Raw genomic sequence first — 17,888 nt, 5'->3', positions numbered from 1 at the left:
CTTGTTGCGGCCAATCGCTCGTCGCCCGATCGCCGGGAAGCGTGCACCTGCAAAAGAAGTCCGCACTGACCGGAGGCGGCTCCGGCGGGGACCCTCCGACGGTCAAGTCAGAGAGGTGACTGGGCAACAGTGAAATGCAGACAGAGAGCTCTGAGAAAGAGAGAGAGAGAGAGAGAGGAGCGAGCCTGCGTATTGGGAGAGACGGGCGATCCCTTGCACTGTTGCCTTCCCGGTATATATAGTGGAGCTAGGTATGGCGCCGTCATTAATGGCGCGGACAAGTGAGGAACTGTCAACTCACTGTGGGCTGTCAGAGCCGCGTGAAAACGTCATGTCGCCGTGCGGCCGTCTAATCACCAGGGTTGACCCGGCTCTCGGCGGGACAATGCCCCTAGGTAACTGTGCCGCATGTCCGTGTCAGAGCTGACAACGTCTGGCGGCTGTACGGTTGGAGGAGCCGACCGACCCAAAGTCGGTAGCCAGCAAGTGGTGTCGGGCCCCTCCATTGGTCGGCGAGCATCATGTAAGTCGGCCATCACCCGGGTTCAGTCGGTCGGGATGGATACGCCCGACATACCCCGTCGGCGATGGGCCGTTGGACGGCGGTAGTTACCGCTGATGGCATCCGTCAGTCGGTCGCCCCGACCGACGATCGGTCGGTCTATCGGCCAGTCGGAGTCGTCCGTCGGAGGCGGTCGGCCGCAGGGTCGGGGGTCGGGCCCTCCGGCGGTCGGGCCTCCGGCGGCGGCGCGGTGGCCTCCGGCGGTCGGGCCCTCCGGCAGTCGGTCCGAGTCGGTCGGGGGTATCCCCAACAGTTGCCCCCCTCCACTCCTAAGTCGGGTGGTGAGCTGGCCGATGCTTCCATTCGGGCAGCAATCCCGGACGACTGGGAGTGGATTTGTCGCACGTGTAGATCCGACCGTACTGCGGATGATCCGATGTCAGACGCCTCATGAATGCCAGCGATCCGGACGTCCAGTCGATGTCAGAGTCACGTCGGCGTCAGGTGTCAGACGCCACGTCTTGTCGTCGTCAGTCGTTACGTCGGTGTCAGAAGATCGGGCGCCGGACGATACGGCGTCAGTCGATCGGATATTCGGCGCCGATCGCGGAGAGAGGGCCGCTGTCAGGCGTCCCATCGGGAACGCGAACCGGCGCGGGGCGTGAATGCGGGCCGCGCCCCGCGTGCCGCGTGTCAAGGTGGTTGGCCGGCGCCCCTCCGGCATTTAATGCGGGCGGTGCGGCCGTCCCGGGGCGGGGCGCGCCGAATCTCCGCCAACCGGGGGCGCCACGCGTCGCGCATCTGCAGGTCTTCGGTCGGCGCGGAAGGATCTCGGCCGTCGGTCGGCCCTATATATATAGGACCTCCCGGACCCTGACCCACATTTGCAACATTTCGCTGGGGAAACTCTGTCCGGGCGATTTTTCAGTCGTCGCGGGCAGAGCTCTTCTTCGCTGCGGAGGGTCCATCCAGTTCGTGGTCCCCCTTTTCCTTCTTCCTTCCTTCCTTCTCTTTCTTCCCTTTCGGTCCCTGCATAATGACCAGGAAACCGACTCAGGGAGCTCGATCGGGGAACCCGACGACGACTCCGATCGCTCCGGAAGATGAGGTCTCTCGCTTCGGGGCCGAACGTCGATCAGCTTCGGGAGCACTATCGCATCCCGGAGCAGTTTCGGCTCTCCCTCAGGGCCGGCGGTCGGGTCAACAACCTCCGCCTGACGATCTGGCGCTGTACGTCGAAGACCTTCGCGCGGGTCTTCGACTTCCGATTTCGGAGTTCGTCCGGAATCTGCTTGACTACTACGGACTCTGTCGGCGCAACTGGCACCGAACTCTGTTCGGTTAATCATTTCTTTCGCGCTGTTGTGTAGCTCTTGCCGACCAACCCCGCTTTCACTCTTCCGGGCCTTCTTTGTGCTCCGACCCACCTAAAGCCCGAGGGTGGTGGCTCTTCAACCCTCGAAGGGTCTCGCTTTCATAACTGGTCTTCCATCGTCCATTACGGATGGAAGAACCAGTTTTTCTTTGTTTCTCTCTTCTCTTGGGGCTTTCCTTCTCGTTGGGGTATACCCGAACAGAGGCCAACGACAACAGTCGGGTGGATGTGGACGACGGGAGGACTTCCACGCTGAAGGACATGTCGGTACCGAAGCAGAGGGAGCTTGTTACGAACAAGCTCTCTATGACGCCGGCTTGAGTCTGGTCCCCGAATAGGTATCGCCGATCCTCCGGCTTCCTTTTTGTCGTTTTTGGTCGGCTTTTGGCCAGCCATTAATCTCTTGTCAGTATTGCAGGGACCACCGAGGATGAGGCCGACTGATGCGAATTTGGCAGTTCGCCATGAGGAAGAGGCCAGCGTAGGGGCGGCCTTCGCGCCCTGCAAAAAACCGACCCCAGCTCCGCAACCGTCGAGGCATCGGCGACCGACCAGTCGGAGCCGGTCATAGCCCTCGTGGCTCCGACGGTCCAGCTGAGGAGGGGCGACTGAGGAGGTGGCCGAAGAAGTATCGGTGGTTCGCCGGTGCGGGTGGAGCGGACGACGTTCGGGAAGCCGAACATCACCCGGCGGCGTCCGCTGGCGCAACGGGGGGCGCCGGCTCAAACTCCAGCGTGCCGTGCTGCAGTCCGTCGGTCGGGGCAGCTGATCGGGGGAAAGCCCGATGGAGCCCGAGGAGGAGGATAGGTCGGGGAGTCGCTCAATGCCTCCCAGCGCATACTACCGAGGGTGCGTCGGCGTTGGCCGACACAACCTTGCGAGGAGGTTGTGCCAAGGGATCTCCTCCCAGCCGACGTAGAATCGCTGCGGTCTCGGCAGGTGACCGAGATGCTGTCGCGGTTCTACCCGACGATGGTTGAGGTAAGCTCGCGTCACCATTTTTGACTTAGAATTTTTCTTGTCATGCGATTCTGACGATGCTTTTTGATCGGCAGCTGATCTTCACAATGTCCGAACTTGAGGCCGGGTACCGAAGGTTCGCAACGTTCGGGCAGCCTTCAAGGAGAAGTGGTGCGGCCGAAGCTGAGAGGGCGATGTTGGCGAACAACTCCAGCAGTCGGCCGACCGGGAGGCCAAGTTAGTCGACGAGGTCTCCCGGCTTGGGTCGAACTACAGTGGCCAAGAAGGAGGCCAGCACAAAGGTCGGGCCGTGCGTCGTCTTCGATGCGAACGGGATGGTGCAACTGCCGAACTCAAGGGGAACGCGAGCAACTTCGGGTCAGCTGGAGAAGCTCGCAGAAGCCGAAGAGGAGCTGTCCATCGCCCAGATCGACGTCGAAATGGCAAAGGTCGAGGCGGAGTCGGCGAGGAGGAGCTCGCCCGAGCTGAGGACGAGGCATTGTCGGCGAGGGAGTCGGTCGAACGGGCGGTGGAGGACTTTCGGTCCTCCGATCGATACCGGGAGGAGATGCTCGAATCGGGCTTCGCCTCATACCGGGTCGGGGTTCGAGGACAGTCGGGACGCGTCCACGCCTTGTACCCGGAGTTGGACGTCAGCCGCATCGTCCGCCGCTAGCCGAGGAGGAAGGGGTCGAAGGAGAAGGAACGGAAGAGATGACCGACCAGCGTCGGGAGGCTATCATGGTGGAGGAGGCCGTCCCGGAGCAGGTGCCGACTGAAGTTCCTTTGCCGACCGAAGCCCATCCCTCGGCGGCCGACCAGCGTCGCTTATGGCCGAGACGCCGATCATCCCCGATCCTCCGTCGGTCGAAGAGATCGACTAGGACGGGTGATCGGCCCCACCGACATCTTTACTTTTTGTCTTTTGAAAATAATGTATGGGCCTCGACCCGACTCTGTAATTCTTTTCATCAATGAATGAAACTTCTTTCCTTCTTCCTTGTTGTTTGTAATGCCGGCTATAGCTGCGATGGTCGAACTTTAGTCGCCAACTCAAGTAAGCCACAACTCACATGAGTCGGTAGGATCCGACAACTCGCATAGCCCTGAAAGTGGAATGGGTCCCGACTTTGGGTCGGCTTCCAATAGTCGAAGCCGTCAGTCGGGTGCATCTATTGAGTCGGGATCCAACCGAACCTGGCAAAGGTTCAGCAGCCGGACTTCCGTAGATGCACTTAGTGATCATCGTCCGGTGCAGTGTCGGGGGTACGATAGTAAGTCGGGTCCCCATGCTCTTGCGTCGGGTTCCATGTCTTTTGACAGACGGTGGCAAGCCGAATGTCATTCAGTCGGCCGTAGGTCGGTCGGCGAGTCGTGTGTGCGACTAAGGCCGGTCGTGTGTGCGACTAAGGTCGCGTCGTGTGATAGACGGTGGTAAGCCGAATATCCTCGACCGGCCGTAGCCTGGTCGGAAGTCGCGGCAATAGTCGCGTGGGCTTTTAGCCTTTCTTCGGTCGGGGCCCGATCGGCCAGTCGGCCGATGGATTCTGCCCGAAAATTCGACCGTAGAAGGAGTATGAACTTCCGTCGCAATAGCTGCATCGGCCTTTGTCAGGGCGGATGTGTTGCCGAAAGTCGAAGGAGCGTAACTCCCGTTCATAAGAGTCCGTGGTCCTTGTGAAGGCCCGACGAGTCGTCGAAGGGGTATTGACTCCCGTCATTGTAGATGCATCGGTCCGTGTAAGGGCCCGATGTGTCGTCGGTGCCAGGTCCGCGTCGATGCGTCGGGGCTGAGCGCCGATCAGTAGTCGAAGAGTTAGAACTCCAATTTTTCAAACTGAACTTGTATCCGACAATTGAATTACAGAATTCACTGGTAATACAGCCTCAAGTTGTCGGCGTTCCAAGTCCGGGGAATGGGCTTCCCCTCAAGGGTCTCCAGCCGATAGGCTCTCGGCCCGAAGGTATCAGCAACCTTGTAGGGTCCTTCCCAGTTGGGAGCCAGCTTCCCTTGGTCCAAGGGCTTCGACACTTCTGCCTTCCTCAAGACCAGGTCGCCAGGCTTGAAGAGCTTTGGTCTGACCTTGGCGTTGTAATACCGGGCGACCCTCTGTCGGTATGAGGCCATTCGGATTTGAGCCTCATCTCGTAGTTCGGGGAGAAGGTCTAGGTCGGCCCTCTGACTTTCAGAGTTGTCTGGCTCTTGGTACTGCTCGACCCTTGAAGATGGGAGGCCAATCTCGAGCGGGATCATAGCGTCTGTCCCGTAGGCCAAACTGAACGGCGACTCCCCGGTCGGGATGCGGGGGTCGTTTGGTAAGCCCACAGAACGGAGCCCAGCTCGTCGACCCAGAGACCTTTGGCTTCGTTCAGTCGGGTCTTGAGTCCATGGAGCAAGGTTCGGTTAGTCACCTCAACCTCACCGTTGGACTGCGGGTGCCCGACTGAAGTCAGTCGATGACGGATATGGAACCTGGTGCAGAAGTCTTTGAAGTCTTGGTTGTCGAATTGCCGTCCGTTGTCAGTGATGATGGTGTGCGGCAATCCGAACCTGAAGATGATGGACTTTTGGATGAAGTCCTCCATCTTCCGCTCAGTGATCTGCGCCAAGGGCTCGGCCTCGACCCACTTCATGAAGTAGTCGATGGCGACAACGATAAACTTCCTCTGGCCCGACGCCGGTGGGAAGGGGCCGAGAATATCGACTCCCCACTGAGCGAAGGGCACGGAGCGACAATGGGAGCGATTTGGCTGGCCGGTTGGTGCTGAACATTGGCATACTTCTGGCATGGCTCGCACCTTCGGACCAACTCTGTCGCATCCTTCCTCATGGTCGGCCAGTAGTAGCCTTGTCGCAAGACTTTGAAGGCTAAGGACTTGCCCCCCAAGTGATTCCCACAAATTCCTTCATGAACCTCTCGGAGAGCGTAGTCGGCGTCGGCCGGTCCCAAGCACTTGAGCAGAGGGAGGGAGAACGACCTCTTGTAGAGTCGGCCGTCCATGATCACATATTGCGACGCCGACCATCGGAGTCGCTTGGCCTCCGCGGGATCTTCGGACGGTCCCGTCGGTGAGGTACTGGACGATCGGGTCCATCCAACTTGGTTCGGACGTTAGCTGCTGCACTTCTTCGACCCGATCGATGCTCGGCTGCTGGAGATTTTCGACGAACGTCCGACCCAAGGAGTCATAGGCCGACGTTGCCAATCTGGAGAGAGCATCGGTGCGGGCATTCTCCGATCTGGGGATGTGGGAGATCTCGAAATACTGGAGGCGCGCCATGAGGTCCTTTACCTTCTGAAGGTACTTGATCATGGTCGGATCTCGCACCTCAAAGTTGCCCTTGACCTGCCCCACGATCAGCTGAGAGTCGGAGAATGCCCGGAGGCTGTCGATGCCCAGTTCCCTCGCCATCCTCAAGCCCGCGAGGAGTGCCTCGTATTCAGCTTGATTGTTGGAGGCCTTGAAATCGAACCGGAGGGCGTATTCAGTGACTACCCCATCCGAATTCGTGAGCAGGAGTCCGGCCCCGCTTCCATGAGCGTTGGAGGCTCCGTCGATGTGGAGTACCCAGGTGGAGATCGGGTCTGGCTCAGAGACCGTATCTCATCTCGGGTCTTCAGCTCCCGACCCTCGGTCGGTCGTTGGGCATTTGGCGATGAAGTCGGCCAAGACCTGAGCCTTCAAGGTAGGCCTTGGTCGGTACTGAATGTCGAACTCGCTAAGCTTCATTGCCCACTTAGCGAGTCGTCCCGATGTGTCGGGTCGGTGCAGTATGGCCCTCAGGGGCTGGTTGGTGAGTACCACGATGGCGTGGGCCTGGAAGTATGGTCGAAGCCGTTGCGCGGAGACGGTCAGGGCGAAAATCATCTTTTCCGTCTCCGAGTATCTGGCTTCGGCTCCGTGGAGCACTTTGCTAGTGTAGTAGATGGGCTGATGAGTTCGGCACTCGTTTTCCCGAACAAGCACCAAACTGATCGCCTCGAAAAATGTGGCCAAGTAGAGATACAAGGTCTCCCCGACTTGCGGCTTTACGAGCAGCGGTGGGGAAGCCAAGTACCTCTTCAGGTCTTCAAAGGCCTGTTCGCACTCATCCGACCAAGAAAAACCGTTCGCCTGACGCAGAGTCTTGAAGAACGGGAGGCACCTTTCAGCCGATCGGAAAATGAATCGGCTAAGAGCGACGATTTTTCCGTTCAGCTGTTGGACCTCCTTCTTGGTGTTTGGATGATGCATGTCGAGGATTGCCTTTATCTTCTCAGGGTTGGCCTCGATCCCTCTCTGAGAAACGAGGAATCCGAGGAACTTTCCTGAGGTCACCCCGAAAGCACATTTGGTCGGGTTGAGCTTCATTCGGTGTCGTCGAAGGGTGCGGAAGGTCTCCTCGAGATCCCGAACATGGTCCGGGATCTGCGTGCTCTTCACTAGCATGTCGTCCACGTACACCTCCATGTTACGCCCGATCTGGTCTTTGAAGACCTTATTGACGAGTCGCTGGTAAGTGGCGCCGGCATTCTTCAATCCGAAGGGCATCACTCGATAACAGTAGAGGCCCTTGGGAGTCACGAACGCGGTGTGCTCCTCGTCTTCAGGCGCCATCTGGATCTGGTTGTACCTGGCGAAGGCGTCCATGAAGCTGAGCAGTCGAAATTCGGACGTCGCATCCACCAGCTGGTCGATCTTCGGAAGTTGGAAGCTATCCTTCGGGCAGGCTCGGTTGAGGTCGGTATAGTCGATGCAGATCCTCCACTTCCCGTTGGCTTTCTTGACCATGACAACATTGGCGAGCCAATCGGGATACGTGGATTCTCGAATGAAGCCTGCTTCGAGCAGCTTGTCCACTTCTTCGTCGATGGCCTTCTGCCTTTCTGGGGCGAAGGACCTTTTCTTCTGCCTCACCGGCTTTACCGTCGGGTCGATGTTGAGTCGGTGAGTAATTGTTTCTGGGGGAATGCCCGACATATTCGCCGCCGACCAAGCGAATATGTCGGCGTTGGCCGTCAGCAGCTCTGCCAGTCGGTGACGTTCGGTGTCGGGCAATTGAGACCCGACCCAAACTTTCCTGTCAGGATTTTCTTCAATCGGGATTGCCTCGAGCTGCTTGGCGGGCAGACCCCGTTCTTCCTCCTCCCTTTGGTCCAATTTGTCGATTGTCAGAGGATCCTTCGTCCTGTCGTTTTGAGCGGAGATTTGGAAGCATCGCCGAGCGAGCTGTTGATCTCCGCGCACCTCCCCGACTCCATTTTTGGTCGGGAATCGAACAAGGAGATGGTACGTCGAGATGATCGCCTTGAGGGCGTTCAATCCGGGTCGCTCGAGTATGGCGTTGTAGGTCGAAGGAACTTGGGCGACTGCGAAAGTGAGGGAGACCGTACTTTGCCGTGGTTCGGTGCCGACTGTCACGGGCAGGGTAATTTCTCCCTCTGTCGTGACGGTGTCTCCGGCAAAGCCGATCAGGGGCACAGGGATCCTCCTAAGTCGGTCAGTTGACAGTCGCATTCGGGAGAAGGTCGAGTAAAACAAAACATTTGTCGAACTTCCATTATCAACAAAAATTCGTTTTACATCATAATTGGCTATTGTCGCAAACACAACAACAGCGTCGTCGTGGGGAGTCTGGATGTCCCGAGCGTCGTCTTCTGTGAAAGTGATTACGTCGTCCGGGCGTGGCTTTTTCGTCGGCTCCCCCTCTGTAGACGTCCCCGGTCCCAGCCGCTTGGAGATCATGTTGATGACTTCGGCCGTCGGCTGGTTAGTCGGCGCCTCTTCAGTCGGCTGGGGGCGTCGATCGGCAATCGGTTGGGTCGGCGGACCCTTCCGAAATTTGCCGAGATACCCCCGACGGATGAGATTTTCGATCTCATCCTTCAACTGGATGCACCGCTCGGTGTCGTGGCCGTGGCTCCGATGGAACCGGCAGTACTTCCGATGGTCGAGGCCCTTTGCCTTCAGAGGCGGAGGCCGTCGCAGGTATTCTTCCCCCTCAATCTCCATCAGGATCTGCGCACGGGGAGCGGAGAGAGGAGTGTAGGAGTCATACCTGGGACGCACCGGCCTCGGGGTCTGTCGCTGGGGTGATTTTTGGATCTGTCGGGGTGGAGAAAGCCGACTATTGGTCGGGGGCCTGCTGGGTTCGGCGGGCTCCCGACCTTTTCTCTGCTTCTCCTTCGGACCCCTGGGCTCCACCAAGCATCGGTCGGATGCTCCTTCGTCCGCACGCATATACTTGTATGCGCGCTCCAGTAGCTCAGCGTATGTTCGGGGGAGGGTCTTGTCCAGAGAATAAGTAAATCGGGACGACCTCAGGCCCCGCTTCATGGCTGAAACTGCCATGTCTTCGTTGAGGTCCCGGACCTCGAGCGTGGCCACGTTGAATCGCGCCACGAAGTGTCGGAGCGTCTCGTTTTCCCCCTGCTTGAGGGAAAAAAGGCTGTCCGACGTTCGCGGCGGCTTTCAGCTAGTGCTGAAATGGGCCACGAATGAGTGCTCGAGCTGCGCAAAGGAATGGATGCTGCCCGATCGAAGACCGGAGTACCAAGCCCTGGCAGCCTTGCGGAGCGTAGCGGGGAAGCCGATGCAGAAAAGAGCGTCGGTTGCCCCTTGAATCATCATGAGAGCTTTGTAGCTCTCGAGGTGGTCGACCAGGTCGGTGGAGCCATCGTATGGCTCCACGTGCGGCATCTTGAACCGACTGGGAATTGGCTCGTCGAGGACCAGTCGGGAGAGAGGTTGGGCGATCTGGAAGTCGACGTTGTTCGAAGACCTCTGACCATCCATCTGCAGTTGGGCGAGTCGGCGGTCGATTTCCTCGAACCGTCGCTCGTAGTCATCCGCTCGTCGATGCTGGGAGACCCCAGGGGTGGAGCCTCCGGAAGATTCTGAGAGAGAGGCCGACGGTGTGCGCGGCCGCTTCTCCTTCCTTGCCCGTTCCAACGGGGAAGGAGAGGGCCGCTGGGACCGTCGGTCGTCGCACCGTGGTCGTCCCTCCTCCTCTCCGTGGGAGCGCTGTTGGGAGCGCTCGCATGGAGGCGACAAGGGTCGGCGCGACCGTCGGCGGCTGCTCCTGGAAGGCATAGGTCGGGCCGCCGGCTGCTGCTGGAGGCTTTTGACTGCATCGGTCAGTACGGTCATCTGCCGTACGATGGCCGCAATCTGGGCCTCCGTGGTCACTGCAGGGTGCGGAGAGCTAGGCTCCGCCGCCGGGGGGGCGGGGAGGCCTCTTCCCGGCGGGAAGAGTGCCTCGCCGACCCAGTGACTCTCGATCGTTGAGCTCTTGTCTTTGTCATGCAGACCACCCCTACCTGGCATGCCAATCTGTTGCGGCCAATCATCTCGTCGCCCGATCGTCGGGAAGCGTGCACCTGCAAAAGGAAGTCCGCACTGACCGGAGGCGGCTCCGGCGGGGACCCTCCGACGGTCAAGTCAGAGAGGTGACTGGGCAACAGTGAAATGCAGACAGAGAGCTCTGGGGAAGAGAGAGAGAGAGAGAGAGGGGGAGAGGAGCGAGCCTGCGTATCTGGGAGAGACGGGCGGATCCCCCTTGCACTGTTGCCTTCCCTGGTATATATAGTGGAGCTAGGTATGGCGCCGTCATTAATGGCGCGGACAAGTGAGGAACTGTCAACTCACTGTGGGCTGTCAGAGCCGCCGTGAAAACGTCATGTCGTCGTGCGGCCGTCCAATCACCAGGGTTGACCCGGCTCTCGACGGGACAATGCCCCTAGGTAACTGTGCCGCCTGTCCGTGTCAGGGCTGACAACGTCTGACGGCTGTACGGTAATTGGAGGAGCCGACCGACCCAAAGTCGGTAGTCAGTCAAGTGGTGTCGGGCCCCTCCACTGGTCGGCGAGCATCATGTAAGTCGGGCCTCAGGCCCCCGAGTTCAGTCGGTCGGGATGGTTACGCCCGACATACCCCCGACTGGCGATGGGCCGTAGACTGGTCGGTAGTTAACCGCTGATGGCATCCGTCAGTCGGTCGCCCTGACCAACTGTCGGATGGTCTATCGGCCAGTCGGAGTCGTCCGTCGGAGGCGGTCGGGTCGTCAATTGGTCGGGGGTCGGGCCCTCCGGCGGTCGGGCCCTCCGGCAGTCGGGCCTCCGGCGGTCGGGCCCTCCGGCAGTCGGGCCCTCCGTCAGTCGGTCGGGGGGTCGGGCCCTCCGGCGGTCGGGGGTCGGGCCCTCCGGCGGTCGGGCCCTCCGGCAGTCGGTCGGGGGGTATCCCCAACAGTTGCCCCCCTCCACTCCCAAGTCGGGTGGTGAGCAGGACGATGCTTCCATTCGGGCAGCAATCCCGGACGACTGGGAGTGGATTTGTCGCACGTGTAGATCCGACCGTACTGTCGGATGATCCGATGTCAGGTGCCTCATGAATGCTCAGCGATCCGGACGTCCAGTCGATGTCAGAGGTCACGTCGGCGTCAGGCATCAGACGCCACGTCTTGTTGTCGTCAGTCATTACGTCGGTGTCAGAAGATCGGGCGTCGGACGATACGGCGTCAGTCGATCGGATATTCGGCGCCGATCACGGAAGAGAGGGCCGCTGTCAGGCATCCCATCGGGAACGCGAACCGGCGTGGGTGCGTGAATGCAGGGCCGCACCCCGCGTGCCGCGTGTCAAGGTGGTTGGCCGGCATAGGTCGCTGTAGGCCATATGGGTTGGTTGTCCTCTTAACCAAGGAGTGTGGAGACACTGGTATGGCATACAGGTGAGATGTAAGGGTACATCATCATTGAACGTGACCAACTCCAGAGTATTCTACCGTCGAGAATATCTCTGATGGGATATAGGTATAAGTGTCCCTTAGACCTGAGATCGCCTCAGTGACTTGCAAGCAACTCACTGTGCTTTGGTACTGGACTAACTGAATTTCTAATTCAGGGACGGAAGGCTTCTGGGCACAGTCATGTACTTACGAAGTCAGAGTGTGATCGAGATGGGATTGACCACTCCAAGAGTTGGAGAAGAATGAGTCGCTGTATTTCAATTTAGCAAAACCTTGGCCAGGGTAATCCATCAGATGGATTTGATATTTTGAAATACAATGTGGACAACCTGATCAGAGTTGACAGTTAAACTCTGGGGTGTCCTATGATCATTTTGGTCAAGGGGATGAATTATATGAAAACTATATCCGCATGGGTTCTAAGGATGTTGTTCTATACATTCGACCTATCCGATCGTCGGATACCATTGCTAGATGGTCACTTCGATTGGTATAGGAATTTGTTCCTATGCTACCAGTTTAGGTTTGGACCTATGAGGTCACACACATTAGAGTTCATGATCCGATCGGATGGTTGATCAACGATTAAGAATCGTTCTAGGGTTAGATGATCAATACGATTGATATTTAACCCAGTGCAAGTGTTGCAGGAGGATCTATTAGCAATTCGATTGCTAATTGGCTTAATTTGATTAAGCCAATGGGCTGAGATTAAGTTTAATTAAATATGATTTAATTAGATTTAATTTGGGCTTGATTGGATCAAGTCCAATTGGTTTATTGGATAAGCCAAGTGCAAGGAAAAACTAGTCCTAGTTCAACTAGGACTTGGGTCAATCTAATTTCTAATTTGATTAGAAAATTAAATCAGATTTAAATATAATTTAATCTGATTAAATTAGGTTCTTAATTGGGTTAAGACCAATTTTAATTGGGTTGATCTAATTTTGATTTATTTGGTTTGAGAAACCAAATTAAAACAAGTATGAGACAGAATCCTAGTAGGACTAGGATTCCACCTTGCGCCACATAAACCTTCTCCACGCCCTCTCTCTTATTCAACGCCAATCTCCACTTATTTTGTGCGACAAAAGCCCTCTCCCAGATCTCTCCCACGTTCACAAAAGGTCTCTTCTCTTCTTTCTTACATGGAAGGTGGTTTGGATCAAATCTAAAAGGAATAAGTTTGGATTTTGAATTCTATGAGATAGAGTTTTAGAAATCCAAAACTCTTTCAATTTTGCACCGAATTTATCCAAATTTTTTTTGGAATTTTCATGGATTTTAGGGTATACATTGTGCACCCTTTTCTTGTAATCCATGCACAAAATATGGAGGAGGTGCTCAAGAGTTGGGCGTCCCTTAACTTGCCATGTTTGGATAAGCCTTGACTAGGTGTTTGACCTAGACAAGGACTCTATCATATCTCTCTATATAAGATGAGTTGCTTCATGAAATTTTAGGGGAGATATATATTTGAGAGTCATTTCTACCATCCAAAAATCAGAGAGAAATACCTTTGGGTCGTGGATATATAAAAGATGCAAGTTTGGGTGTCTAGAGAGAAAAACGTGAAGAAGAAGAGGGTCTTCTTCTAGGGTTTTTATTTTCATATCTTTCCTCCCATCTTGAGTTTCCTGAGAGTGTCTCAGATCTAAAACTTCTCCTTCTACTTTCCATCTTTGAAGAGTCCAAATCAAGAAGAAGGAGGCACCTGATCAACCATCAAAGAAGGATCAGCGCAGTACTAGCATACTGTGCTGATTTCCTGAAGCAGGACTTCTGATCGAGATTCGTGGGCTCGTGTGGACGACTCCTAGAGGCCGGATGCGTGTGCGGCTTACAACATCATCCTTAAGCCCGGATCAGCAAGGTTAGAGCATCTAACTTGCAAGGTAATAGATCTGATCTATCGTTTAATACATACGTTAGATGTGGTATAAAACATGTTGATATGATCAACATGTAGTTCATGCTATATTTATATATTTTAATTTCTTATTTAATTCTATGTAATAATCATGTAATAGGATCTTAGATCTAGGGATTCTCTAGTTTTAGAAAATAAATTTTGATTTATTTTAGTCTTCCGCTGTATGATCTTGGAAAAGTTTCAAGATCTAACCCTGAAATCCTTGATCTGGTTCCTTCAATTGGTATCAGAGCCTAGGTTCTTTATTACATGATTATTTATACATGCTTAGATTATTTCTTAGATTAGATCTAATTTATAATCTAATTATTAAATCTGAAATTAAAATTTTAGATCAATCACGAACTGCAAGGTTGTCCTGCTGTAAGGTTTACCCCTTACAGTGCAAAGGTTGCCCTAGTTTGTGTAGATCTATCTTTAATCATAAATTTGTTAGATATGATCTAGATTAAATTTATGATTTATTAGATTTAAAAGTGTTTAAATCTGAAATAAAATCTCTTTGTTAATATTTTTTATGCAAAGAAATTATTTAAAGTTGAAATTGTTTCAATTATATGAACCTGTTTATATTAGATCTAAAGTAGTTCATGTTTATTTCACTTGCATCTTGATTATGAATCAAACATGCAATATGGTTGGTAGAATCATATTGTAAAATTGTTTTACAAATATGAAAATTATTTTTGAAAAGCCAAACCCAACCCTCAGCCCAAAACTTATTAAGAATTAAGAAGTTGTTTGATTAGGTTCTAGGATTGTGAATTGAAGAACCTAAGACATAAATCATAACACATTGGGTTAATGGGTTAGTGGGAATTAGGTCCATTAATTGGGTTAGACCTATGGTTAGATTAAAGATGGACTTAATTAGAGAATTGACTAAATCTAATCAATTGTTGTCTTAGATTAGGTCAAGGATTCTCTAGATCAATTATAATAGTTGTAGTTGGTCAAGTCCATGTCTTTAACAAGAACCAAATGGACTTGATTCTTGGCTAAGCGGTCTAGCACGAACTGTTAGGTTGATCTAATCGAAACTAATTAAACCAGTTGGTGTCTAAGGTAAACCAGACTGATGGTTTTTAATTGGGAGCCCGCTTACTGGCCATTTCTGATGGTGTCTAAGGCAAGCTTTGGCAGACCCTCCCACTGATCGAACTTACCTGGCCTCTTGGTGAAATTATGTTTTGATCGGATCACTTGACTATTCGAGCTGACCCATGTCAGCTAGGTAAATCAGTGTGACTGATTTAGGTGCTCCTAGACCAGCCCTGGTCTCCCTTAAGCTGACTTGGTGAAGCAGTGGGAGGATCATGATAAGCTGGTTCATCTGACCTCATCCTCTAAATTATTTAAATCCTCTAAAATTATTAGGTCCTTAAAATGATAAAGTTATGGAGATAACTGAGTCATAGCCTCCCATTAAGGTGTTTGATAATGAGTCCATTAACTCAATAATCATTGCAGACCCAAAGGCCTGGTGCTTGTTGACTAATGAAATTATCACTCATCATATGATGACTTGGAAGTGTCTCTCTAATGGTGGTTAGGTGAGCCAACCAAAGTTGGGCTTAATCATTCGTTGGTAGATACACCAAGTATGATCATGTTAATGGTTGGATCTAACCGGATCCTTACAGTGGAGGCCAAAGCCTACTGATTAGGTTTCTGGGGCAAAATTAAAATTACTAGAAATTATTTAGAGAAACAATTGGTTATGAACCTACCTTAGATGTACATGGGTTGGCCAACCAAAGTTGGGCTTGTGTGCAGTCTAAGTGGATTCTAGTACCCGCTAAGGAATTAGGGTAATTCCTCGAATTGGAGGTAGAGGCTACCAATTCGAATAAAATAGTGGGAGAAACCTTTTGATTAAAGTCCAAATCTTTAGGTTTAATGAATCAATTACTAATTAGGTTATGGTTCTCTTTTGTGCAGATATGGCCACTTCCCTATCGCTCCGATCATTGTTGGACAATGATAAGTTGATGGGACCCAATTTCGATAGCTGGTACCGAAAGTTGAAGATAGTCCTGGAGCATGAACGGATCCTATATGTGATAATGGATCCTGCACCTGAGGAGCCAGCTGTCAATGCACGTGGAACAGTCAGAGACACTTACCAGAAGTGGCTCAGTGACCGGACCACGGTGCGCGGTATCATGCTGGCTGCTATGAGCGATGAGTTCAGTCGCAGATTCGAGACGGCTCAGCCAAAGGACATGCTTCAAGTGTTGGAGGATGCCTTTGGCACACCCGATGACGTGGAGAGGCACAAGACTAGTTGTGCCATCTTCAATGCCAAAATGCGGGATGGTGCCTCTGTCACTGATCATGTATTGTACATGATCGAGCTGATGGAACGATTGAGCAAGCTCGGTTTTTCCTTGCATGAGCAGCTTGGGAAAGATGCAATACTGAACTCGCTGCCCAAGTCTTATCTCCCATTCCTCACTCATTACAGAATGACAAAGCTTGAAGTAAACTACCACGGATTACTGGGGTTACTTCAGAACTTTGAGAAGATCACCAACTCCATAAGGAGTCGGTGAACTTAGAGGGAGGTTCGTCTTCTGGTTCTCGACCTTTAAGAAAGGGAAGAAGAACTAGAAGAAGAAAGTGAAGAAGGTGCAAGTTTAGGCTGGGACATCTGTGCAGTGTCAGACCAAAAGGTCAAGCCTGATAAGAGTCTATTCAACTGGCAAGCACCCTAGATTAGATAGTGTGTCAGATATCTACTTATGGCACTGTAGGCTAGGTCATATAAACAAGAACAGAATAAACAGGTTGACTCATGAGGGAATCCTCGAAGTTAGTGATTGTGAATCACTTCCAACCTGTGAGTCCTGTCTTCTTGATAAAATGACCAAGTCACTTTTTACTGGAAAAGGTGAGAGAGCTACTGAGCTCTTGGGCCTAGTACATACTGATGTATGCTGGCCCATGAGCACCAGTGCTAGAGGCGGATATTTTTACTTCATAACTTTCACGGATGACCTATCCCGATATGGATATGTCTATCTGATGAAACATAAGTCTGATTCATTTGAAATGTTCAAACGATTCCGAAGTGAAGTAGAAAAATAAACTGGGAAGAGTATTAAAATTCTTCGATCTGATCGAGGAGGAGAGTACCTTTCTAGTGAATTTCTCACATATCTAGGAGAGAATGGGATTCTCTCCCAATGGACTCCTCCAGGAACACACAACATAATGGTGTGTCTGAAAGGAGGAATCGGACTCTGTTAGACATGGTCCGATCCATGATGGGTTTTGCTAGCTTGCCGATATCCTTCTGAGATATGCACTCGAATCGGCCTGTTATCTGTTAAATAGGATTCCAAGTAAGTCTGTAATTAAGACTCCATATGAGATATGGACGGGACGTAAGCCAGCACTTTCATACCTTAGGGTCTGGGGGTGCCCGGCCTATGTCAAACGATTAGTCACAGACAAACTTGGACCTAGGTCTGACAAATGCTCATTCATAGGGTACCCCAAAGAGACAAAAGGATATTTTTTCTATCATGCTGATGAACAAAAGGTGTTCGTCAGCCTTAAGGCAATCTTTTTAGAAAAGGAGTTCCTTGGTGAAGGAACCGTTTCTCTAAGGTTGAACTTGATGAAGTTCAACAGGTAGAAGGACCGACACCAATAGCTGAACCTGAGTCGGATATGATTAGATCAGATCCGGAGCCCAATATACCTGTACCATTAAGGCGATCCGGTAGAGTACCGCGTCAGTCGGACAGATACTATGGTTTCTTGATCCGAGACGGTGATCCCATCGAACTTGATGAGAATAATGAGGATCCGATCACCTATATGGATGCTATGTAGAGACCTGATTCTGAGAAATGGCTTGAAGCCATGAAATCCAAATGGAGTCCATGAAGGTCAACGATGTATGGACATTGGTTGACCCACCTGAAGGGGTTAAACCCATTGGGTATAAATGGGTCTTCAAAAGGAAGAGGGGCGCAGACGGAAAGGTGGAGACCTATAAAGCCCGTCTGGTTGCCAAGGGGTATCGTCAATGTTATGGTATTGACTATGACGAGATGTTTTCCCCTGTGGCAATGCTCAAATCTATTCGGATAATGCTTGCAATAGCTGCCCATCTGGATTATGAGATCTGGCAGATGGATGTAAAGACAGCTTTCCTGAATGGAGAGCTGACTGAAGAGGTGTATATGATACAACCTGAAGGGTTTACATCCACAGATGAGTCCAAGGTGTGCAAGCTTCAGAGATCCATTTATGGATTGAAGCAAGCTTCTCGGAGTTGGAACATGCGTTTTGATAAGGTGATCAAAACGTATGGCTTCATTAAGAATGGAGAAGAGCCCTGCATCTATAAATGGGCAAATGGTCCAGTTGTGGTATTCCT

At 52.6% G+C, this 17,888-nt stretch overlaps 1 protein-coding gene across 1 annotated transcript in view; it reads right to left on the bottom strand.

Annotated features, from left to right (window-relative positions):
* The window catches only part of LOC140858004 (uncharacterized), a 35,064-nt gene that overhangs the window by 752 nt on the left and 16,424 nt on the right, over positions 1–17,888 (bottom strand). The gene's annotated exons all lie outside the window — the stretch shown is intronic.

The sequence above is a fragment of the Elaeis guineensis genome, chromosome 5 (genome assembly GCF_000442705.2).
Source record: "Elaeis guineensis isolate ETL-2024a chromosome 5, EG11, whole genome shotgun sequence".
Classification (NCBI taxonomy): Eukaryota; Viridiplantae; Streptophyta; class Magnoliopsida; order Arecales; family Arecaceae; genus Elaeis; species Elaeis guineensis.
This window is presented reverse-complemented; position numbering and strand designations above follow the sequence as displayed.